This window comes from Amblyomma americanum, chromosome 8 (genome assembly GCF_052857255.1).
Source record: "Amblyomma americanum isolate KBUSLIRL-KWMA chromosome 8, ASM5285725v1, whole genome shotgun sequence".
In the NCBI taxonomy this organism is placed as follows: Eukaryota; Metazoa; Arthropoda; class Arachnida; order Ixodida; family Ixodidae; genus Amblyomma; species Amblyomma americanum.
Window position 1 is genome coordinate 101,793,703 of NC_135504.1, and position 27,299 is coordinate 101,821,001.

Here is a 27,299-nt window from a genome sequence, read left to right on the forward strand (position 1 = left end):
CGATAAGCATAAGTTAATAACCCCGCATCAACACGCCTTCCGCAAAGGCATATCGACCGAACTTGCACTCCTTAAACAGAAAAAGCTAATCCTAAAGCACTTTGAGGAACGCTTATTAACCTAAGGCTTTTTTGTCGACTTGTCAAAAGCCTCCGATTCCATTGACCATAAACTTCTTCTTTCAAATTGTCTTACTATTGCATTCGTGACATCGCCCTCAGCTTAATTGACTCATACCTAAGTCATAGAATGCAGTTTGTGATGTGAATGGCATATCATCTAACGTCCTTCCTGTTGTTGTAGGCGTCCCGCAAGGAAGCATTTTGGGTCCTCTACAGTTTAACATTTTCGTTAACGATCTCACTACCATTGATCTGAAACCCACTTTAATTATGTATGCTGATGATACCACACTCCTCTTCTCCCCCAAATCTCCAGATGACTTAACCCTACAAGCTAACCAGGTGCTTTATAAGTCACTTCTGTGGTCTATTGTAAACGGCCTGTTAATAAACACCGTTAAAACTGAAGCCTTACTCTATCAAGAGAAAAACATGAACACTGCGTTACCTAGTAATACTACTAAATACTTTCAAAAAAGAAGTTGTACGAACATTTAAATGTTTGGGCATGCACTTTGATCATAATATGTCCTGGCACTCTCATAAGTTTTCTCACCGGTAAACTGTCTCAGGTGCTGGGTCTAGTCCGATCTGTCAGATGTCTTTCCTTTTCCGTGAAACTCTTAGTATATATCGCACGTTCCCTCAGTCATCTTAATTACTGCTGTGTTGTATGGGGGACAACAACTTGCACTAACGTTCACAGACCGCTTGTCATCCAGAAAAAATTTCCCCGCGTCATATGCAATAAGCCTCACGGCTTTCCTTCTCCTCCCCTTTTCCGTGATCTTAGAACCCTGAGACTTCCCGCCTTATTGAATCACCGCCAGGCTTTGTCCTACCGTAAAGACAGAAAGAATAAAATAGGTAACATTGCTCTCTCACTAATCTCACAAAACGCGTAGCTCCCTACAGTACTCGAGCTCCGGAGACTTGGTTTGTTCCTCATCCGCGAACTAATCATGGTCACCAAATGTTAAGCTACAGGTTGCCGAACTTACTAAAGGACCTTACTTAATGTAACATCGACATGGTCAATTGTTCTGCAAGAAACCTCCTTGAAATGTTTTTGTACGCATGACTGTATTCTGTGATAGCTGTGTACGGCGTTTTTTCTTTTTTATTTTATTTTCTATTTTACTGTTTGAATTGTATCTTTTTGGGTTTCAAGCTTCGCCTTTGTTTAGCATTTGGTTTATTCGTTAGCCTTCTCTCCGCGCTGCTGCAGCCACTGTAACGCCACTTGGAGCCAGTCAAGCTGCCCCTGAGCAGTTTTTTCCCCTTGAATCCCCCACAATCATTGTATCTCCTTGTTTGTGGAAAAAATAAACCCAACTCAACACATAAGCCGCGGGAGCACGAACAACTCTGCCGTTACGCACGCCAGCTACAGATTTGTGCTGCTGTACTTATATTTCAAAGCATTGTATACTGACGCAATGAGCAATCGGTAGAGGCATTTAAACACGGCACTGGAGGTCTTTAGGTCAGAAGATAGAGGAAGCTGAATCTTCGGTTAAAATCTTCGTAACTGCTAGAACTTCTCATGTTTTAAAGAGGTTATTTGTTTCCGCTGCCAAGCTTAAATACTCAGTATTGTCAGTGCGGGAAATCAACCCCTGGAGTTGGGCAGCGAATCCTGCCCTTTTAAAATAGTGCGCTGGAGAATAGGTTACTCGCCTTTTACTTTCATGTTTATAGTGGCTGGAGGACTATAGCCGCTGTGCATTCGCTTCAGATATTTTCAAGTTTGCTTACATATGCATGATCCACACACTGGTTAGCAATGCCTGAATGACCGCTGGGGTCCCACCTGAGTCAAATACTTTCTCGTAATTTTTGAAGGATCTCTATAAGGGCTGCTTATATTCTTCAGCATTTTTCTCTCATCTGCTTGGTGGAGAGAATCTGGTCTACTCGCGAGTAGGCTTTCGGAAATTCAGCCTTGTAGAATTGTTGAATGAAGTCTACGGTTGCTCTAACTAGACCGCGCGAAGTAGGTTTACCAATTTGAGAATTTTTATGTCCATGGCACCCCCTTGATTTAGATGTATGCTATCAGGCGTCCAAGCTTCAGATGCGCCACTGTCCCTAATGCAATGTTTACACAGGGAGCGAAGCTGCTCTAGCTCAATGTAGCCGCCGTGCTTCAGTAAAGCAGCTCTCAATTAATCCTTAGGATCCGATTTACTTCTTTGCATTGCTTGCAAAGCATTGTTTAGCTGTTCCTTCGTGACCAGCAGCTTGTCAACTTCTGCAAACCTGCGGCTTCATGTTTAACGCCGTGATTACTTCGGCTTCTGTATAGCTGTTTGTAGAATTCCTCTGTTGCTGCATTTTGTGAATCATATACGTAATAACATTGCCTCACTCGTATCTTATGGCTTGCATTCCGTTCTTGCTAACGACTAATTTCATATTGTAATTATTTTAGGTTACCTCCCTTCTTTAGGACCAGCCATATCCTGAGTACAAAAAGATAAACTGTTCAGTACCGGGTGTCGTACTTAATTTGTTATAAATCGCAATAAATTACCTGCTCTAAGAACACATAGAGCAGAATAGAGCAGTAAATTAGTAACGGGACAGTCAATTTTTGTTACCATGTGTCACCGACTGGCACTGTTGAGGAAATGAAAAAGGATCAAAAAGGAACATCCAAAAAGTTTTGACCCGGAGAAAATGACGCCAACTTTTCAACCATACAAATTTTCAGCCATACATATGAACCGCAATATATGAGAACATTTCTCTGTCCACTTAAACATCTGCAAAGTCTCTAATGAACGGATATCACTATTAAAAGTGCGAAGTGTGACGTTAGAGTAACAAACTTCTGTACTGCGGTGTTAAGTGCAGATTTCAGTGGCAAACCCCATGCTTTCCTGTGCCCTCCGTAGTTCAGAAAACATGTGTAAATAGTGTGTAAAATCCCCAGAAGTCAGTAAATACCCTGTACACTGAAAGGAACGCACCAATGTTTAGGCTCACTATCACACCCAACGCCTTCAAACTTATTCTTTCTCTATTCAATATTTGTTGGCCCGATTGGCCAAGTGGTGTATAGTGAGGCTGCTGGCGATTTCTTAAATGCTCCTCCTCATAGAAAGATCTTATCGCATTAACGTCGAGCGTCCTGACCATCATGCTGCCGCGTGCATGCGATCGCGGCCGCACGTTTGTGGGCAGAGCGCGAGCATTGCAAGACAGAAAATTAGGTATCGTTTTTTTTCTCAAGCGGTGTTTATTGCCTCAATGCATAAAAACTATGAAAGGAGAGTTCAGTAAGTTTCTTAAATAAATGAAAAAAAGGTGGGCTGATCTGAAGAAATAAAGGAGTGAACGATGATATGGACCCTGTGTCCAGGCAATATAGGAATCCGGATTGTCCGGTGACAGACCCACTAACGCCAGGTGCCGAAATCTTGTCGGCTTCAGCGCCGGGCAGTCCCACAACAGGTGGTGGATATCCGCGTCACAGCCTCTGATCTTGCAGGCTGAATCCCCGGGGCGGGGATATAAATCTTTGAAACGCGGCCACTTGCGTGTCAGAGCTGGAGTTAGGGCAACCCCGACCCGTATCCTCCGAAGCACAACCTCCTCTGCACGGGTAAGACCACGGGGGAATATTGCCGCACACGAAGGGATTAGAGCACGTGTGCGGCGCCGGAGGTGTTCCTTGTTAAAAGGAGCGTGGTGTCATCCAGAGTAAGGGCTCGAGGTAAAGACGAGGTTGGGGTCGAATGGCGGGTCGCAGAATCTGCGCGGCTTTGTGCGCTCAGGAGGTCACGCGGGACCCACTCAATATGTATTTGCTGCGGGATGCGTGCCGCTAGACGATGTATGTCTTGGCAGATTTCTGGGGTGCGACTCACTCGTCGTAGTAGGCGTGTGACGTGAAGGGCGTCGGTGCGAATGACAATGCGGGCCGTAGGTAGCATGGGAACGGCGGCCACAGAGCAAAGTGCCTCTTGAACCGCAAGCATCTCCGCACAGAAGGAGGAAGGAGGTTCTGAGAGGCGAAACCTTGACGTTTTGTTCAGAGCAGGCTTGCAAGAACAATAAACTGCCGTTGTTGTTTTGCAGGCCTGGATGCTTGCGACAATATACATAACTATGGAGCCATTTGGAAGATTGGCATCTTGCTGTGTAATTCAGTCGCGAAATGATGATGCCGCGCGAGTAGATGATGGCCGACGTAGATCAGTTGGCTTGTTGTCGCTTAGCTGCACAAAACGCCAGGAAGGTAGAACTAGCGGGGCCGGCTGTCGAATGGAGTGCTATGAAGCATATGCCCTGAGTGCACACGTTGTGTTTGTAAGGTTTGACTTCAGGCGGCGAGCATCGCGTCGTTGCTACACCAGCTCATCTAGTGTATTCAGCTGTGCATGTTCTTGGAGCGCCATGATCGGGGTAATGCGGGGAAAGCAAGTGATGACCCTCATTTCCCCTCGATTAACAGCTTCTAGACGATCCCATTTAGCACTCGTCAAATGCTGGTATTGGGCCCGGTAAACGAGGCGCGCTTGCACAACCGCCCGCACCAACTACCGTGCAACAGGAGGACGGCCTCCACCTGTTTTAGGAGCAATGCGTCTAATCGGACGCAATGCCAGAATTGCTTGCTTTTCTGCCCGAGAAAGCAAAGCAGTATCTGTTCCTGACTTGTGTATTGTCAAGCCCAAGTTTTTTACGGTCGAACTTTCTTGAATTGGAGTTCCTAATAGATGAAGACGAATTGGTGTTGCAGCGAGTTTACGGCGCCTTCAGCGGTTGGCGACTGACAGGAACGTAGTTTTGCTCAATGAAAGCTGCAGACCAATTGAAGAAGCAAAAGTCGACGTAATATCTATGGCTGATTGTAGGCCGGCTGCTTCAGTAATCAGGTCGTTGTGAGTGCTCCACACCGTTATGTCGTCAGCATACAATAAGAATTTAATTTCAGGAACATCATGTAAGCGCCAAGCAAGAGAAAAAAAAGCAATATTAAATAATGTTGGCGATAACACCGATCCCTGGGGAACGCCGCGATGAGGCACAAATGATCCGACGGCCTCACTACTGAAGCATAAGTCAAAGTGTCGGCCTTCAAGGAAGAATTTAACAAAATTGCTCACTCTAAAAGGGAAATACAGCACGTCAAGCGATTCCAGGATGGCAGCATGACTGATATTATCGTAGGCGTTTTCAATGTCCATGGCCAGTACAGTACGTACATTGTGGCTGCGAGTTGAGGCCAGATTTCTGACGCCAAGACAGCCAATCAGTCTTCTGTACCTATGGACGTACGAAAGCGAATTTGGGCGGGATGGTAGAATCCATGGTGCTAAAGCTACCATGAAAGTCGTATGGCAAGCATTTTTTCGGTAAGCTTGCATAATGTTGGCGTAAGCGAAATAGGGCCGAAATTTCCGAGGTTTGTCGGCGGCTTCCCCAGCTTAGGTATGGGGATCACAATAGCCGATTCCCAGGTTTCTGGTACGATGCCTTCTATATATACCTTGATAATGGTGGCGAGGGGTTGAGGCAGTACAGGGGAACTTTATCTCTTGTAAACCTCGCAAGGAATGTAGTCCGGACCGGGCGCCGTGTCAACAACATCCCTCCTCCGATTTATGGTAAACCAGTTATCTAACCTGACATCAGTTCTATTCAACAAGTATCGTTTTACTTTCGCCGAAGCTGCAGGGTCTCCGACATGACTGAAAGTTACCGAAAGTTTTTAACAGGAGAAGGAAATAGTTCAAAGGCAGCGGGGATAGTTGCCAGAGCTGAGAACGATGGAGCGGCACACATTGCTGGATCGAAATTAGACGACAAAGTAGCTTCGTAGAAAGAGGGCGACCCGCCGCGGTGCTCAGTGGTTAGGGCGCTCGACTACTGATCCGGAGTTCCCGGGTTCGAACCCGACCGCGGCGGCTGCGTTTTTATGGAGGAAAAACGCTAAGGCGCCCGTGTGCTGTGCGATGTCAGTGCACGCTAAAGATCCCCAGGTGGTCGAAATTATTCCGGAGCCCTCCACTACGGCACCTCTCTCTTCCTTTCTCCTTTCACTCCCTCCTTTACCCTTCCCTTACGGCGCGGTTCAGGTGTCCTACGCTATATGAGACAGATACTGCGCCATTTCCTTTCCCAAAAAAAAACAATTATTAAAGAGGGCGCAGTAAAATAAGCGAAGAAGCGGCTCATAAGGAGGGCGCTGCTACACGCAGAGAGCGCCGCCGAGTCTGAATACGTTTTACGTGCAGGCGTGGGAGATGGTCCCGGAGTGATGGGGTAGAGGCGGTAGATAAGTTCGGCTAACAAAAATCCCCTGTATGAGCCAATAAAGAAATGCTGTGGGCCGCCGCGGTGGCTTAGTTGTTATGGCACTCGGCTGCTGACCCGAAAGACGCTCGTCCGATCCCAGCTACGGCGGTCCAGTTTCGATGGAGGCGAAATTCTATAGGGGCCCGTGTACTGTGCGATGTCAGTGCACGTTAAAGAACCACAGGTGGTCGAAATTTTTGGAGCCCTCAACTAGGTCGTCCCTTATAGGCTGAGTCGTGTTGGGACGTTAAACCCTAATAAACCATAAACAAGAAAAAAATGGTGCGGTGAAACTCTTCCCCGTGAAGGAGCCCATCAGGGCGAGGCAAGGGCACAGTAATCCCAACTATCTCGGAATGGTGGTGGGGAAGACCACAACACATTACGCAGTCCCAAGGACAAACCACACTGAAACGCAGAAGCACACGACGAAAACGGCTTTCTCTGTTTATCCGCATTAGCACAGCCATAATCGAGATTTGAGTCCTTTATTCTCACTGAACGAGGGTGAGAGGTTCTACGCATACTAAAAAGGCGGCCGAATAGTATACATTAGGACCCGCCGCGGTGGCTCAGTGGGTAGGGCGCTCGACTACTGATCCGGAGTTTCCCGGGTTCGAACCCGACCGCGGCTGCTGCGTTTTTATGGAGGCAAAACGCTAAGGCGCCCGTGTGCTGTGCGATGTCAATGCACGTTAAAGATCCCCAGGTGGTCGAAATTATTCCGGAGCCCTCCACTACGGCACATCTCTCTTCCTTTCCTCGTTCACTCCCTCCTTTATCCCTTCCCTTACGGCGCGGTTCGGGTGTCCAACGATATATGAGGCAGATACTGCGCCATTTCCTTTCCCCAAAAACTAATTATTATTATTATTATTATTATTATTATTATTATTATTATTATTATTATTATTATTATTATTATTATTATTATTATTAATAGTATACATTAGTGCGGGCGAATAAGGGACTATTTACACAATAAGCGGAATCAAGTTTTAGAAGCAATTAGTTTTAAAACAAGTGAAGAACAATAACAGAGCTTGGCTTGTTGGTACATGCGCCCACAAGTTTCTTTTTCAGAGCGAGGTCATCATCATCATCACCATCAACATTACTGCACCCACTGCAGGGCAAAGGCCTCTCCCAGGTCTCTCCAATTAACCCTGTCCTTTGCCAGCTGCATCCACCCTTTGCCTGCAAACTTCTTAATCTCATCCGCCCACCTAACCTTCTGCCGCCCCCTGCTCCGCTTACTTTCTCTTGGAATCCATGCCATATGAGCGAGGTCATGCCAGATTAATGGAGGGGTTTGAGGAAAAGCACTGCAGGAGACCGCATTACCGTAACGTTCACAATGCAAAAAGATAAGCTTCACGGGACGCTATATGTTGACAAGGCTTTTGATGCACTGTTTTCGCCGCCAAATTTGTCTTACGCGCAGAACAGTCGTGGAAGTTTTGCGAATTGTAATTTTCTTTTTGTTTTAGCCCTTCTATAGTAGTTGAAAAATCTGGGCTGAATTATATCGTTTTCTTTATCTGCTATAGCTGCACATGCATTAAACATTCTTACTGTGAGATAAACACATGTTTTAAGGCCTCAGTTAAACGACTGCAACGAAGTAAAGAAATACAGGTATAAAATCTCAAGAAACCCAAAGCAGAAGGTGGAACGAATTGCAGAAGACTCCTTCGCTTCGTCGAGTATAAAAAAATTAGTGCAAGCGGAGCATTAAAACTAATAACTGGAGAAAGCATCGGCCCGTACTCATTGCGTTTCATGGACATGGGCCCTGCTGTATTTCTTCTGAGCTATTTAATTTCTTCTTTTATTACCTCACGCCTTTGAAGAAATCATTTTCTTTTAATGCTTTTTAATGTCATTTGCTTTTTGGCCTGTGTATCTTCTGCGCCTGTTTGTTATTGAATTCTTTCTGGTGCCCTGATTTCGCGTATATCATCGCCTTTTAATGTCACGAGTCACATTGTTTCTTGTCCCTTCTGTCTTTCTGTTAACCGCGGTGATTGGCTTTTCCTCACCGCATATTCTGTTTATGAGTAGCCAAAAAACAGGAATATTAGCCTAGCTGTGTTCGGTATCAGGTTTTCTCCTAGCTCTGCACTCCTAAACTTTGCGGAAGAAGTTTTTAGCCACATTGGCCTGGCAACGTGTACAACTCTGGAAGTTAATAGCGACTCATTAGGTAAAACGAAGGATTTACTAAAACAGTCTCTAGTTTTTGTACCACTGAAAAAATATATTTTAAGACTTGAGGCGTATTGTTTGAATTCAAAACATTTTGGGAAGCATTTTTTCAGATGGCAGCAAAAAGCTAAAAGAAAAAGTATTGACAGTTGTCGATTCAAGACAATTAACTGGTTGCTTAAAACTTACCTGAAAGAGTAAGCCGAGAAATTTGTTATAAACCAAGGGGGTAGGATTTATTTAAGAGTTAATTCATTTAAAATGCCCGCTGAGCTCTACACGAAGTTTGTGAAGAACATCGAAACTTATGGAGCGGTAGTTTTGCATTGAAAAAGCTTAAAAGTAATAATATAAATAAACAAAAACCCACTCAAGGCCACTCGAGGCCGCAAAAAAAATAATGCCTCCCTTCGGTTCAGAAACAACGGCAAGAAACTTATGTCTTTCTTTTCAAAATAATACCACAGAACGCCGTCACTTCTTGCATTCCATCTAAGGCTACGTCGCTCATATTTACTGCTTTCAGACAATTTTTCTAGGCCCTCTTCCCTTTGCCTCCTTCAGGGTTAAACTATAAGTACCATACTTTACTTATTAGCAGCAGAAAAAAACTGAAATACAGGTCGCGTCTAATTCTGATATTGATGAATTTTTTTGCCTGGGAAAAGCTCTTCAGGCACATGTATTCAAGGAGATTAGTTTGGGCTTTTTTTCATTTCCATGTTTAACATATATGCCATTTGAACTCTTGTATATTTTACACCTTAGCAGCTTTTTGAGCAATTACTGCCCGCAAATGCCTTTTACTCTTGGTTAATGACGGACGCTGCGCTCTTTGATCCAATAAGGCGGTTGTATAGAATAGTGTGAATTGCATTGTGACAGCTTTTTTTGAGAATATGGCACCCTTAATTCGGATTTATGCATGGATACTAACCTAGAGACATGCATACCTTTACTGTGGGGTGTGTTACGTCATACAGTTTGCAATGCAAATACTACGTTGCGCAAATGCAAATAGAGCAGCACAGATTCTCGATTGCGTTGAAGGCTAGGTTGGGGTTATATTTCAGCTCCATCTCACAAACTGAGGTTTAGAAAAAACTTCTAATTCAACGCGAAATTTTCACGATGTGCATGGGCAAAGTAAAACCCCGTTATTAACAGCAAACGGTAGCTTTCCTCGCCCAGAGTTTTTGCATGTACGCAAATGAGTAGAAAGACCCTTGGTGGGCCTGACTGTATCTTTCCCCTCAGTGGGCGCCTAGCTGCTCTAAGCAATGCGAACAAGTATTTCCGAGGCACTAGGCCTTTTTTTGTTTATTCGTTCAGGCCTGCATTTCATTTTACTAAAAAAAAAACGAATATTTGAGGCAAAAGTATTTCGAAAACTTATTTTATTCTATATCGGGAAGGAAATGAACGTTGACTGTGCAGAAAAAGGCGAACAATTATCAAAACACCACCGTTAGGCTTCAGTGAACCATTTTTGATGTGGGAGCGGAAGCAAAGAACGACGTATATTCAGCACAGCACTGCAATGACAAAAAAGAGACTCAATGAGTGATACTTCGAAAAGTATTCATTCCATTCATAGGGGAACGACGCTTGCCGTAACCTGGCTCTGCTGCAGAGTGTAGTACGGTTCAAACGTTCTAAGAACTATTCTGTCATTTCCGGACGGAGGAATTAGCCTACCTTATGAAGCACGTAAATGTTCCTGGCGTGTACCGTCTTCACAAATATGGCCACTATGATGAGTGGCTTTTAAGTAGTGATTCTATATGCTGTTCTTCATTGCATCAAGGTCGGCCATTGCCGTGTTACCACACCATTTTTTCTTTCGGCGCAAAGGGCGATCATTATAAAATGCACTGGTAGCAGTAGTGGTATTTTATTGCACTCGTCCTAGTCAGAAGCCTTAGACTAACAGAACAGTTTGTCGTTAGCCTTGTAAAAAAATGGAAAAATACGTACTCAAAGATTTACGGCATTGAAGCAGTTCAGATAGTTCTTTTTAGTCTTCTAGAGCAAATTTGTAAAAATAAACATGCTTTGGAACAGAAAATGTCACGCTGTGCCACAAAGATTTAGTGTTGCTTCCTTTCCTTAATTTCTTGGCAATATTATTTGCGTTTTTTTTGCTCACAAACGTAACTAAATCTAAGAAAGAGCAGAAACGAAGTAAAAGTGTGTTAACATTGCAGCATCACCTAATTAGTTCTTGGGTGGTTTCGGTTTGCGAACTAAAAATCTGTCTCTTCCTGCTTCATCTGCGTATTATACCCACCAATTATAGTGCAGTATTCATAATACCGCCAAATATGATAAAACGCGAGAGACCAAACTCAAGGCGCTTATGATTAGAGGAATTAATCGAAATTTTCCCAAGTGTATACCTTTCGTTCGTATGTTCCTCACAAGTAGTCTTGTCTCTAGAAAATGCTCTAGAAAACGCTAAGAGGCTTGCATTCCTGAAGTAGGTCAACCGCTACCCAACAATATCCACAGCACCTACGCGATTTTGCATGCAAGCCTCTTCTGCATCATTGGTTTTGGTAGCTGTGCAGGTGGGCTCGGTAGCTGTGCATCAGCGCAGGCTACTATTCCGATACTTTTCACAATGCAGGTGTTTGCCTTCGTTGTGCAACTGCTTTTCGCCCCTCTACCGTCTGCTTCCTGTTCATTAGTTTTGACCGCCGCCCCGAAGTTCCTTGAAAAAGGCATTTTTCATCCACCTGCCCCAGCACCGTTGCTGCCCCATCGCCTACCCTCATCGCCGCCAGAGGACGTCATCTTGGACCATCAGTGGCCAGTCCCATCACCAAGAACATCATCTGATAATTCTATCAGCCATATAAAGCCCCTGCTGTCATCGCCGCCGCTCTGTGGGCTCGGTAGCTGTGCATGAGCGCAGGCTACTAATCCGATACTTTTCACAATGCAGGTTAGTAATAAGCTTTCCCTATTTGCTAAAAAAGCCAGTAACTACTTTTTAATGCAGCTGCCGAGCCCTCAGTGCTGCTGTAGTATTGCTGCCGAGTGTTCACGTGTTCTTCGTTTTCTTTTACTATTGTCAGGCGATGTTGAAACTAACCCAGGCCACGACCGTTACGACAGCATACTTTCCGAGCTCCAGAAACCAACTACCGGACAAGCTACATAAATTTCAGATCTGCAGGACATAAAACACCAACTGAAAACTACCGAAACAACCTTGGCCAACTTAAACAAGCGCATGGACACTCTAGAATCACACTACGCCACACTTTCTACTCTCCATTCTGAAATCGACGCACTGAAAACTTTAAACACTGAACATACCTGCAAGGTCGACAAACTGGAAGCACGTATGGACGATGCATAAAACCGGTCTCGCCGTAACAATCTCATTTTTTACAATATTCCTGACACGTACTAACCCCACTGAAACGTATGCAGACTCTGAAGAAACAGTCATTCGCCATTGATCTACTCAACTAGGTTTTGCCATGGAACCCAATCTAATCGAGCGTGCTCACCGCCTCGGGCGCCGCTCTACTGATCGCACCAGGCCAATCATCGTTAAATTCACGTCATCGAAAACTAAGGAAAGCATCCTTTCCTTAGGTAATAAGCTGAAAGGAACCAACTACAGTATTGGCGAAGACTTCTCCCTTCCCGTCCGTAACGGCCGCAAACATCTTGTAGCCTTTGCCAAATCGGTATCCGATAAGTTCTCTTCGCGCTTCAAAACATTACACATCGGTCCTAAACACTACATATTCGATGAATCATCACAGTCAAAGAGATAAAATAGCAACCGTCTCAACCCCTGTCGACAGATCGTTCTAGGCATGTACACCAAGAAACCCTTTCTAGAAACCCTTTACTAACGTGCGAAGTTTCATTTCAAAGCGCGACATTGTTTCCCATATCGTCACTTCATCTGCCAGTAACATAACAGTCTTGACAGAAACGTGTCTTAACAGCGATATTTCCGATAGTGAAGTGCTTGCTGACTTGCCAAATTTGTGTGTTTTTCGCAAAGATCGCTCAGATCGAAGGGGAGGAGGGGTACTGATTGCCAACGCTCGAGACCTATCATGCTCAGCCATTAACCTTTCATCAGATATAGAAATAATATGGGTTTTATGCCACGCTTCACTTAAATCAGTTGTGATCGGCGTTTGCTACAGGCCTCCTAACAGCCCAGATTTCCCGCGAAAACTTAATAACGCATTGAATGAAATTAAAGCTAAACACCCTAACACATGCACTCTCCTATTCGGAGACTTCAATATTCCGAGTATCGACTGGAATAATCTAACCGCTACAGGTAATAAGGAAGGTAATGAATTTCTAGACGTTTGCCTTAATTTTAATCTCATTCAAACTGTGTCAGAGCCAACTCGTGTAACCGAAGACTGCGCAAATAATCTAGATCTATTATTAACGGATAACCCTGAATGCCTTCATTCTATCACGTATCTACCAGATGTCAGCGATCATCACGTCATACATGCTGGCTTCACGATTAAGCCATCCTTACGCGCAACAACTAAAAGAACTATCCGATTTTACGATAAAGGAAACTATACAGCAATAAATAATGAACTTCGCGCAGTTTTGCGAGCATTTAAATCTAACTTTAATCAAAGATTCATTCATAATAACTGGTCCTTGTTTAAGAGGAAAATCGACGATTTGATCGACAGGTTTATTCCGAACATAAATATACGAACTAAACCTCAAAACCCATGGTTCACAAATACACTCAGACGCCTTGAAAATAAAAAGAAGCGTCTTTTCCGATCGGCCAAGTTGCTTCCTAGTCAGAACGCTTGGAACAAATATTACGCAGCCGAAAAAACGTACTTATCAAGTATTCGAGAAGCCAAGCGCACCTTTTTCAACTCCGATCTGCCTAAAATGTTGTCAACTAACCCCCGTAGGTTCTGGCAAGGCATTAACCCCCAGCACACACGAACTATTTCCCTCACCGATGGTTCGGGTGAAACTGTATGCGAAACAGAATGCGCCAATATGTTCAACGCAGCCTTTTCTTCTGTGTTTACTAATGAAACAGATCCCATATTTCCTCCCAACGCTCCAATTATGCAAGATACTATGCCTTCTCTTACATTTTCTTCAGCAGGAATTTCGTCACTAATTGAAAACATTAAACTTTCATCCTCTGCAGGAACTGACAATATCAACGCTAAAATACTGATTAATACCAAATATATATGTTCATCTCTGTTGTGCTGGTTATTCGCTCAGTCACTCTTCACAGGTCAACTGCCCATAGACTGGAAAATTGGGAAGGTCGTTCCAATCTACAAATCAGGTAACAAGAACTCGCCACTTAATTACCGTCCCATCTCTCTAACTAGTATTCCCTGCAAAATCATGGAACACGTCATCTATACCCATATCATGGCATTCCTTGATTCGAACAACTTTTTTCAACCTGCTCAGAACGGGTTTCGTCGGGGTTATTCCTGCGAGACCCAACTTGCTACGTTCAATCACGATCTGCATGCTTATCTTGATTGTAATCTACAGACTGACATCGTATTTTTAGATTTTGCAAAAGCCTTTGATAAAGTACCCCATAAACGCCTCCTGATAAAACTTTCCCAATTAAATTTGCACCCCCATATTTTGATGTGGATTGAAAACTAATCGTACGCAGTTTGTCTCCGTTAACAATAACAACTCTAACTCACTCCTAGTAACATCGGGCGTTCCACAGGGATCTGTGCTTGGCCCACTGCTGTTTCTTGTGTACATTAATTATCTGCCTTCAAACGTAACATCTAACATACTCATGTTAGCTGACGACTGTGTACTTTATCGTGCTATTCTCTCCACTGCTGACCAATCTTCTCTTCAAAATGATCTCAATGCTGTTCAGGAGTGGTGTAATAAGTGGCTAATGGAACTTAACCCATGTAAATGTAATCTTTTGTCCATCAGCCGCCGCCGTAATCCTCTAATTTTCTCTTCCGAAATATCAGAAGTTCCCGTACAACTAGTTCAGTGATACAAGTACCTAGGCATAACAATTTCTAGCGATCTTTCTTAGAGCTTGCATGTTACTAACATAATATCGTCAGGAAACAAGACGCTAGGTTTCCTCAAGCGCCATCTTCACCATGCTCCAAAACATGTCATGTTGTTAGCTTACAAATCATTCGTCAGGTCCAAACAAGAATTTGCGTCGCCCATTTCGAATCCTCATCAAGCTTACTTCATCATTGCCTTCGAATTTGTTCAAAATCGCTCTCCTCGCTTCATTCATTCATCTTACTCTTATGAAATCAGCGTTTCCTCCTTAAAAACAGCGTCCGGATTATTACCCTTATCGCTCCGCCATCGCATTGCCAGCCTGTATTTATTTCACAAATTCTTCCACATCGCTATGCACATCGCACCTTATTTTCTTCCTCCAGCACGCATATCTCATCGCACCAGCCATCACCTAAAGTTGCCCGTTCACGCTCACGCGCCGTCTCTTTTTCTAATTCCTTATTTCCTCGTGCAGCCGCAGACTGAAACGGCCTTCCAAACAACGTTGCCATCATCACTTGCCCAGGTCTTTTCGCTGAAAATGTAAAAACTTTTCTGTTATTGTGAATCTGTGCTTTTAATTGTTGCCACCCCTTATGTAACACCCCTCTTTTGGGGCCTTTAAGGTAATAAAATGAAATGAAATGAAATTTTCGGCGCCAAATTTCCCCCAGGAAGAGGTAAATGTTTTAAAGTTTATGTTAGTTGAACGTTATAGTTGCAAATTATGGGTCGTGATCGATTGCACCATGTCTTAAATATAAGCCTCCTGAGGCAACCGATGGGATTTATTGGGATTTCATTCATTGCGAGCTTAAAGATAATCCATCATAGAGGTGCAGCATGGAGGACCGGGACACTAACGCCTCTGAAGTATTGTATCCAGTGGAACGAGGCGAACAGTGAAGGCTACTCAACGGTAGTAAACAGCACCAAAAAGAATGTGCCTGTTGGTGCTCAGTTGCTGAAGTGCGCCCCATTATAGAAACTGCGTAAGCAACAACCAGGAATGTGTTTGCTGCCAAGCGCTGGTGCTAAGGAGGATGGTGGTATCTGCAATTCAACATATTAAAGTAGCGCATTGGCTATAGAAAAAGCTTAAACGAAGTGTCCTAAATTTATTTTGGGCCATCTGGATTTTTCAGTAAGCGCTAAGTTGGCAGAGCATTGGGCGCTAGTTCATGTTGCCTGCATGGAAATGGCAATGCCGCCGTGAGGATGCTATTCCGCGACTTTTGACTGGGGTAATGTGGAGGGATCTCCGTGGCTAGCGAGCCATATGGGGTAATGACGCACTTTAAACTCAAAAAAAAAGATCCAGCTCGCCCAATTCGTTGTTCTTGATGGTCATGTTTAAATCCGAGTGATGAGCATGATCTCTTATAGTACCTAGAATATTCCCGTTAGCTGGCTAGCAGAAGCGGGGGCAGCTGTTTGCTAGCGGACATGTATTTGCAGCCAACGACGCCAAATGTAGTACAGCATACTTGGCCTTGTGAAACCCACGTCGATAGAAGCCCCCTCAATAAAACACCAGTGTGCGCTAAATAGATCGGGCACCAAATTTTGTTACCTCTGAATCCACTCTGAGACCTAAAGCAAAGGCTGTTGCGACCACTGCCTAATGGAACCTGAGTGTCCTCTTTAGCTCTTCAACGTTAATACTGAGAAACAGGGAGCAGAAATCCAACCCAACAAATTATGCCCAGACGCTATAGTGTCCACGTTAAAAACGCTATGTAAAAGAATTTCTTCCTGGTTTTCAAACCGGAGAAATCTACTAGCCGAGAGTACGCGACAACGGGCATTTGGTCTTCTTTAGTGCGGAAGTCAGCGTTCTTTAAGAAACCAACACGAAGGCCAACACTCTCGGTAATCATATAGATGGTCGTAGAAAGATTTCTTCACGCTTTGACAGAAATTAAGGGTCAGTGTGTAGCAAGGGAAGCTCTCTCACCTTAGTAGTAAAGTCGGTGTCTCGCTGCTACTTGGCAGCGTTAATGTTCGTTACCAATTTTTTCTACGACAAAAACTCCGGATGCTGCCGTCGGCTTTCACCTGTGTCTTCGCCTTCATTACTGCTTCCTTCTTTGTACAAAGATCGTTTTCTAGAACACGCAGGCAGTCTGGGTCATTACTGTTTTGTTCAAGTGGGTACGTATAATGTCAATCGGTACAGAGAGAGGAAGGAGATCCTTGAAGCACACGTTAAATTTTTGAAGGAGGGTTGAGGCCTTTACCTTTTTCTATAATTTCCGCAAAAGGTCTTTACACTAGTGCAATGACACTCATCTTTGCTGAGGATTGTAAAGATTTATGGAATTTAAGGTTTACAGATTTCTTAACAATGACTACTAGGAGGCGCGAGAAACCCACTTGAAACAGCCGCAGGGACACAAGGTGTTAAGTTAATTGTAGCTGTCAGGTACCTTATAACGTGAGATGTTTTAATAAACTTTTATTGCCTCTAATAAGCGGTTATGGTTATATTGCATGCTTATAGGCAGTCGTATTCCACTTGGCACAATTGTCCTAGCACGAATGTGTTCCGAGATAGTTGCGTCCTAATTTTCAGTTTGATCCACGTAATTTCGCATGCATAGCGGTGACGATAGGCGCCAACCTCTTCCTACGTGACACGGCGAATCATCTCTCAGTGACGTAGAGCTTCCGTTGAATTCGGTAACTTTTTCTGTTTGACTTTCAGCCACCAAAATGCAACAAATCTCCGACACAACAGCCTGTCATACAAGAGAGAGAGAGGGAATAAACATTTAATTGTAAAAAGAAGACCGGTGCGGATTGCGAGTGGGGTCCTAAGTCCAAGACTCCAGTGGCTTCTGCCAACGCTTTGGCGATAGCCACTAGCGCCTCCTGGTCTTCCAGGCTGCCGCTGGCCAGCGTCACGTCCCAGTGCTCCAGCGCCGTGTTGTGCGGCTTTAAGTGGTTCAGTTTATCTGAGCATGTCCATGTATTGTGCGTGAATGTGGCAATTTTGCCACACCAAGGACATGTATCTGCGTGCAATTTTGGGTGAATGCGGTGTGGTTGGTGAAGATTGGCGAAAGTAAGTCTTTGAATGCGTCTTAGGTGGTAGGAGTCCTTCGGGGAAATTTTCTTATGTAGCGGGGGGTAGAGACGCCTATTTAGGACTAGTTTCTCTAGGCGGGTTATCAAAGCAGGAATTATGCGTCGATCGCCCCAGCTATGCGTGAATAATTACGCGAAAGGAGCGCAACGATTGACGACTAATATGTCAAAACAAGTGTTATCTGTAAGAATATTACCAAATGTGCGTAGTTTTCACATTTACTTCAGCTGCAGTGTCTAAAAAGTTCATTACTATATTTTAGGGAAGAAGATGCCTGACGATGACAATTATAATCTTACTTTGTGTTCCCCAGGGCCCACTGCTTAGTATGTGCAAAGGTGAATTTCATTGACCTCGCAGAGCCGACTTTTAAGAAATTTGTAAAGATTAATTTGATAACCCTGTAACAATTCCTTCATGTGAGCCGGAGACCCAACAGTGGTATGAGTAAAAATAAATAGTGTGGCATAGAAATATGGGGTACGTTCATGCACATTCTTTTGGCAACGTTTTTATTATATAAGAGGACATGCATTGGTAAGCGCAATGACCACCAACCTCCACACCTCTACTTCAATTATTCGCATCTTGAAGGAGTTATCTTGATAGTACCTCTCAGAATACGCGGACTCTTAACAGCTTGTAGTGTCTATTACGTTATGAAATGTTCAATTGAGAGTGTAGCGCTCGGTCTTATTGTTTCTTCGTTGCGTCTTCGTTTTTACGCGCTTCTTACACCATGCGATTCAATAGTCTGCACATAGTCATTTCCTTTGCCGTCTTCCCTGTGTCTGTCTACATCCTCGGGGCACGGCTACTCTGGCACCTGTGGCAGCTATTTCGGTTCCCTAGCTTAATTTTTTATTTTACATAGTTGGAAACCAGCTGGTTTAAACAGTGCCAGATTTTACCACTACAGGATTAGGCATTCACAGCCTGAGCGCGAAATTCATAACTGCCTGTAGAGACGGGCGTACGGAGAAGTCCCCATAATAATGGCTATTCAAGTTAATGTCACGCGATGTCTATCTTTATGCCGATGCGTATGTAAAAGCGCTATTAAAACAACAGTCAAACTTACAACTAATTACTTCCTACTTCCGCGATCGAAAATACTTAGAAGGCATCTCCTTACGGTGAAGGAACCCATAAGCTAGCTTGCTAGGCTAAACAATTTCTGTCTGTGTCCATTTACAAATTGCCTTTAGCTAAGGCAAGTAAATTAATTACCCATAGCAGGTGACCTACAGCGTGAAACACAATAGCGGTATGTTTAAGAATACTTAATTGTTTTGTGCTTTATCTTATTTTTCAGAGAAGACAGATTGCACATACTGGACAACACTCAAGAATATTGGAACTCTTCACTGGCAGTGTGAATTCATATTGAAGCATTACTGTAAAGAATCTACAAATGCCAAATATACTACTGATTGTTGGAGATAAATGAACAGTGTTTGCCGATGAACAACAAATAAAATAGACAAAGATCATGCGCCATCATCGTTTCAGTCCTTTTATGTGCGTTTAGTTTCGCTTTTTCCCTCTGACTTATAATTGCTTGGAGAGTGAGTTTCATGGAAAGATATGTAATGTGCTTGCGCTGTCAGAAGTTGCTATATTTAACGTGTTTTCATAACCTCGAGCGCATAAATGAGAGAAATTAACATTTACTGTCCGTTATTGGTTAAAAATTGTGATATTCACATTGACTAGAAGAAGACAAAGTGGGCAGTGGCGCGGCATAGAGCTCTCGCGCTAAGCCCGCAACCATTAAATCATACCATCGCCATCTGTCATGTCCTGTTTTCATCGGCTTGCCTTCAAGCAACAATATGACAGGCATTAAGAGGAAAGCCTCCGGCATTGGCGTATGTCTCCTGACCTGTGCGGACTATGAGTAACAACAGCAAGCGGTCGTACAAACGGCGTAGGGAGTGCAGGGCGAAGCTACAGGAGGTAGAGTGCGAGGAGGACAATTGTGGAGAGGCGCACCGAGCATATTAGATTTCAGATGCATGAGATTTTCGCCTGCTACTCTGCAACTGACAAATAGGGAGCGCTGAGACGATGTGCGAAGTGGGGCCACATGGGAGCTGTTGCCGCGATGGAAGCAAAACTGTTGATTTTATTCAAAGCAACTTTATGTCTGCCTCCGATCGACTTCGCTGGGTACGCGTTGCATGTGAAGCCACTGAACGAAAAGCGCTGTACAGTGTCAACGACTAGGCCGAATGCTTTCGCTCTAGTCTCTGACTGTGAAACGGGCCTAAGCAGGCGGTGAGCGTCTCACGGATAAGATCAAACGCGGAGTCCACGCAAGCTCGTACATTGCGTTGTATCCGAGCAGCGCTTCACAAAAAGACCGGCAAAGAAAAGCTATGGCTTAGGTTATTGAAGAATAGTCACTTATGAGCGGCCCATATAGCGCGAGAACTGTCCGTAGAAATGGTATGCCTACCTGAACGGCGATGCGCGACTTTGTCCTCATAGTAGAATTTCAATGCCCTTTCCTTAAGGAAGATGTCTAAGGTCTTCAAATAAACTAGCTCAGGGTTGAAGAACACATGCAGGCGTCGTTGTAGATTATGGCAGCGTATATATATACAAACAGACAGTAAATCGGGAAGAAGCAGAATTGAATTCACAAAAAGAACAAACTTTGCGCTACTTTACTCCCCGACATAACTCGTTGGAGCCTAAGTAGAACCGCGTTATATGCTATGGTGAGACTGGACTGGACTGTCTCTCCTTTGGCCTCTTTCGTTTATAATCCATGAATTAACAAAGAAATAGGGACGGGCATTTTCTGCGGTCCGCACCAAGCATCTATTCTCCAAACTAAAATAGGAGGAGACACTCCGCCTTAAGGGCACGACTCGATAGCTCAATGAGTTAAGTGCCATAAATACAGAAGGTCATTCTCCACATGCATAGATCCGTGGGAGTTGGTATTGGGTGCGAGGACATACTGTGGCGCCATCTCTCGCTCCAACTTGCGCAAGGTCGACGCTAGCGACACTCGCTCAAGTGGTGGATCTCGCGCCCAATACCCCTCCTGGCGCAGCCGTGCACAGGTTAAGCGATCCACCACTGCCCTGGAATGGCAGGCGATCACTGCAGTGGGCCTTGTACGGCCCAGGATGGTCTTTCCGAGCGAGAAATCCTTCACTTAACTGCCATCTTCTACAGTGGGCAGTTTCCTCAGAGTACGGAGGGCATGCTGTGACGCCGCCGCAAGGTTATGTGACTTAAGTGGACCACGTGGCCCATAGGTTGTTCTCTGGGCACCACCCGCCAAAATCATGGTCGTGATTATTCGCTCCCAACGCTGATGACGAATTTTCTGGGTAACGAAGTCTTTACCGCCATCGCGTTAAAATGTCATGGGAAGTGGCAACTACTCCATATTTCGAGCTGAGCCTCTAACCCAGAATTTTGTTAACGACAGCAACTATATCACACTCAAATACGACATCATACCTATCCGCTAAAGTTGTCTGCAGCACCTCCCGTCGGTTGCTTTCTTCCAACTTGCCTCCTGCACTCAGCCGACCCCTGCACGCTTGTTTTGCTAGTAAAGCTTTTGACACACATGTGCTCCCGCTCGCCACCAGTACTTGTCCGTCAACGCTCGTCCTTGTTGTTTCTTCGTTCCCTTTTTCTCTTTTATGCGCTTTTTCCACCATGCGCCAAACAGCAAAAGAGAAGGGGAGGAAGCCACGAAGCTGCTTTACGAAAGGCGACGCGGTGCTCAGCGGACAAGGTAAGGAAGGTTCTTGGTCCCCACGGACTGGATATTTCTGCTAGAGAGATGTCATAATTGCTTTTAAGGACACTCGTTGCCGCCTCGGTGAACTAGTTAAGGCTCTGATCCTCATTCCTACGCAGTCCGTGACTATGTCAAAGAGATGAAGGTATAGTTTTTGCCGGCGCTCGTTATCACCATCCTTGAAATGCGCCATTCTTAGGACACGCGGAGTGGGGACAGCTTCGGGAGATTGGTTGCCACTCCGGGGATAGGCTACTGCGTCAGGGGGGTCCCGCGAAGACGGCAACCATGCATCAAAGACCATCTGCATTTCCGCTCTACACGGTTCTCGCGGGGGCTCACTGCTTACAATCAGAACTATCTGGGATTCGAAAATAGTTTATTTACATAGGTACACATGCCCACGTTACCGAATACATTGAGTTCGAACCCGACTGTGGCGGCTGCGTTTTTATGGAGAAAAAACGCTAAGGCGCCCGTGTGCTGTGCGATGTAAGCGCATGTTAAAGATCCCCAGGGGGTCAAAATTATTCCGGAGCCCTCCACTACGGCAACTCTTTCTTCCTTTCTTCTTTCACTTAATTCTTTATTCCTTCCTTGCAGCGCGGTTCAGGTGTCCAACGATATATGAGACAAATACTGCGCCATTTCCTTCCCCCAAAAACCAATTATTATTAATATTATTATTATACATTGATATTCACAAACAGACATGACGCTGAGCATGTAAGGCGAGCCAATTAAAGAGATCCTATAACAATCTTTGAGCAACTAACAGGAATTGCTTGTGACCGATTTAAGACGGGATAGCATACCTATTCAGAGAAGAGTAAAACACCAATAATCTGACTCGGAGAAAAAAAAAGGACATTAGCGCCAGGTTGGCCTAAAGACTAGAACAAGACGATCGTTGTTAACAGAAATGAATGGGCACGACCACTGCCGGAGGAATCCTTTACCTTTCAAGAAAAAGAGTTCCTCTGACAAGGAACTGATCAGCTTCATTCGAAGACGGCCAAGTATTGGCTACACAGCGCGGCGTCGAAAGCCACCATTGACTGCGGTGCATCGATGACACCAAAAACTAAAAAGACCCGCAAAAACTAACAGGCGAGCAAAACGGCCGCTGGGATGCGGTCGCGGGTGATAAAGCTCGAAATGCCCTGCCCACGGAATCGCGCATGAATCTCCCGCCGAAAGACACGTGCTTCCACGCAGGTGACTGTAGCGTGGCGATTAAATTCTTGAAGCGGGCAATTCGGACAGGTACTGGAGCGTAAAACACCCCACCGCTCTAGCCGATCACTAGTAGGCAGCACTGCCCAATCAAATTTCCAAAGTCGCGCAGATGGTCTGGGAGAGGTGTCTACGCTATGCGCGCCCATTGAACGCGGCGCATCGGCGAGCGGCGAGCCGCCTGCACAACAGGCAACAACAGCGAGCCCAAAATGTGCACCACACGGTCTGCAACGATGTTGACATCAGATGCTACTGAGCTTACACATCTTAAAAAGGCCACTGAAGTAGCATAGAAAGCGGTAGGCTGCTCTGATTGAGATCCATGATTAACAGGGGCCGAGGGATTCAAAAAGCGCGAAGAAGGGCCCAAAGAGTACCGCGCAAGGGTTCGCGCCGGAGACGCGTCACCCAGCACGGTACGCCAAATGCACTTTAAAGCTAACAACGAGGACGTGTGGACAAATTTGGAAAGGCGAAACCGCCTCTCTCCCGTGGTTGTCCAAGAAGAGCACGAGCTACAAGCTCGGTTTCCTGTGACCAAAAAAGAGAAAAACATTCTAGTCTGCCCCCGCCTTATGACGCGCAGGGGTGGTTTAACAATGTGGCAAAGCTACCAGAAAGCACCCAGCATGACCAACTGAACCACGTAGCGCTTCTCAAGCAGAGGCAGGTCAAATGTCTGCGCCCTCCGCACACGAGCTGTAATGCCCTCTACGACCGAAGACCACATACCATCCCATATTGCAGCACAGTCGTAGGTTACGCCTAAAATGCGCACCTGCGCACACCACTGCAAAGGTGCCGCACATTTAATACCTCTCTGAGGAAACCCCACGAAAAAGTAATGACTCTTCGAATCATTAAGGGCAGCCCCTAACAAGGAGACGTACTCATGAAAAACGTTTAAAGCTTCGAGCAGGCGGTGTTAATGAGCTAAGTAGAGTGTGATGCCATCTCTGTAAGCAGTGACACACACTTCTCTGCCTGGCAACGCCAGGCCTCTAATAAAGGACCGGTGATGGACTGCCAGGAGGACATGCTCTAGTGCTAAGATAAACAAAAGGGGGAGAGCAGACAACCCTGACGGACGCCGCGGCCGTAATCAAATCCGGTACTTTCCCAGCCATCGATGAACAGAGTGCTTGAAATGTCTCTGTACATCTCTTTAATGAGAAGCACTAAAGAATGTGGGAAACCGAAAGCATCCATTCTCCGTAAATATACTCATGCTCTAAAAAGTCGAACGCATTCTCTTGACCGAGGGAAACAAGAAGACCCTCTGCGCGCCACCGTACAGTATACACTAGGATATCTCGCGTTACGGAAGATAAACTATGTTTTACTCGACCCAGGATGGAGCAAACCTGGTGGCAGGAAATGAGAGACGGGAGAAGAGACCGTAGACGGCGAACGAGTAATTTTGCTAATAATTTATTAACTCAATTTAGTGAGGTGATAGGGCGGCAAACTGCCGGATATGTCGAGAAAGATTTTTTCAGAATCAGGATGATGCGGCCTCTTTTAAATGAATAAGGAAAGACATGGCGAGTGAAACAGAGTTTTAACACGCGTTAAAATGGGGCCTACAATATGGCAGAATTCTAAATAGAACTCCACAGGAAGACCATCTGGCCCAGGTGCTGAGCCCCGTTTCATGGAATCTAACGCCCCCTTGATTTCGCCATGTGTTGGCGGAGCCATAAAGCCATCATGAAGTTCAGCCGCAATCGGCGGCAAGCGTGCAAAAAATGGGTGTGCGGAAACGTCATCGTGATCAACCAGAAGGAGCGACGGAGCAATATCCCGGAAATAGACGAAAAACGCATTGAAATTCCTGCCAACTGGCTCGGCCACAGCCCTGGCGAAAGATGTAAGAGCAGGGGCACCTTGACGGCACAACAGCTCCTGGCTTGCAAACCGAAGCACCTCAAGATGAGCAGTTGGACTGCGTCGATAGCGCCATGCAACCGCTGTCAAAGAGGATGATCGTAGAAGATGCTGGAGACGCTCCGAAAGCCCCGCTTTCCAAGCGCACATGAGCGACGATGGCGACGGGGTGCGTCGAGCTATACGCAGCTTCGCCGTCACCACACGCACCTCAGCTGAGGCGCGGCGAAATGGTGACGCCACTGCTCCTTCAGATCGTCCCAGCCACCAGGCACGGCTCCAACAACCGAGAAACGCAAGGCCCGCGTTTGATCTCTCGCGCTAGCGTCGTGAAGGATGCTCACATCCAAACGCCATGGTCTCTAAGGAGACACTGCAGGCACCAGAACCCCGAGTGACAGAAGAAAGGGGCGAAGTCTGATAAGTATACCAGCGTGGATGTCAGCGTTATTACGTAAGCAGCACACACGTTTCTCGAAAGGCCCGTCGGTACATACGCCCTTTCTAACCTGCTCGGTGATAATCCGCGACGACACGTCAACGCAAAGCGACCGCCACATAGTTGCTGATAAGCCTCTGTGAGCATAAACTGGTCGATTAGGTGGCGGAACTCGTGCGCATTCCAGCCTGACCTGCCCCTACCAGGGCCCTGCACGTCAGCGACCGTACTGAGCACGCAGTTGATATCTCCCAACATCCCAACGTTACGTCCTCCAAGAAAATACACATCTAGATCTATAAAGAATGACTTTACCAAATTAGAATGTGCAGGTGCATAGATGCAAAGAATGCTCAGGCGAAGTGTGTTAAAAATGCAGTCGAACACCAGCACGCGTCCAAGCGCATCGTAGGTAATTTGATGGTCTCGCAGCAGGATGCGGTTCAAAACAAGAACGCCAACGCCGCTAGAACGCGTGCTGGCATACGAAAAGAAAGCATCGATGCCAAACCTACGCTTAAATTCCATCACGCCACTGAGGCAAAAAAATTGGTTTCTTGCAGGCAGAGGATATCGCAGCCCGAAAAACGAGCGAAAGCGACCACCTCGGCTTGCTTCGTAACATTGCGGAACCCCTGCACGTTAAGAGTAATGACGCTAAGAGTAGTCATTTCGAAAATGAAAAATACAACTGGGAGCTGTGATGTCTAGGCAATACAATGCGGGCCGCGTACGGCGCCCAACCACCTCACTTTTTCCGTAGGGTCGGACCAGAGGAGGCACGAGGCCTCCTTGGCCGACCAGCACAATTGTCCGAGTCCGTAGTCGGCGCATGCGGACGCTTTAAGCTGGAACTCACAGCGACCATCTGAACATCCGAAGACAGGGTACTAGAAGTGCTGGTGCCAATAATCGATGTAGAAGAGGACGGCGACTGCACAGGATCCGCGTCAGGAGAAGGCATTGGCTCCTGCCGAGGTGAAATATTTGTGCCGACCTAAACCTCGATGACGAAGGAGATACCCACGGCGGCCTTGGCTCCTGCCCAGGCATGATGACAGTCTCGTCAGTGACGAGGTTGACAGAAGAAGACGAGGACGACAAGCTGATCTCGTCACCATCGGCCTCAGATATGTTGGCGTTGTTGATCAAAGCCGCAACGCTGGCTGCGGATTGCCGTGCGGGCTCCGAGAGCGGCTTGTCCTCAGCATCAGAGACTTGCAGGGGCACGATGGGCTCGGCCTCCGTAGCGGCAGGTACACTTGGAGTGACTGAGGCTGACAGAGCGGGCACATTTACTGTTGGCTTGCTAGGAGCATCACTGGACGCCTCAGCCGCAGGCACCAGTTCTTCCACAAACACGATCTGAGACGCAGAGCAATAACCCGTAAGAGCATCGGCATCGGAAACGCCGGGCTGGTTGATAGCTTCATCGGCTGCCTGTGCGGCCGGCGGAGGTGCAGGTTGGGTCGCAGCATCAGAGTACGAGGGCTTGATCGCGCATGCCACGGTAGCGTGTGCATTACCACAATGTCTACACGGCAGCACACAACCTTGACCTTGGTGCCCAATGATCCCACAGCGGGCGCAGAACGGAGCCGTGCACTGTTCTCTGAAGTGTGCAGTCGACCCACAACCCCGACAAATACGCTGTATCCATTTGTAATCGAATGTTACGCGGTGGCCAGCGACACTGATGATGTTGAGCACGGGCGACTCGGGCTTCATTACCGTTCGGACGTACTGCGTCCTGATGATGACAGTGGGACGCGACACCTTGGTGCCGCGACATATGTGCAGCACCTTACCATAAGGGGAAAGACATTTGCAAAGGCATCACTTGGTACTCGGGTGGGCAGAAAAACAGGTCACCTGAGTTTCCTGCGGGCTCAGGAGAACGATGGCGACGAGTTCCTTGCCGATGATGAGGCAGGAAGCATCAACGATTGCAGCCTTGGCGGCTTCACTCTTCACGGTTACTTGATAATTGCATCCACTGAAGTGCTGGACACAGTAAACGTCTTCCAATCCAACTACGGAGGCTGTCGCATCGACGACATCTTCCGGATTAGCCCTCTCAGGGACAACGATATCAAAGGCAAGAGCCTTTGTAGGTGGCTGGCTCACCATATTGAGGCGCCCGCCAGCCGAAGGACACCCGAACACAAGATCACGACC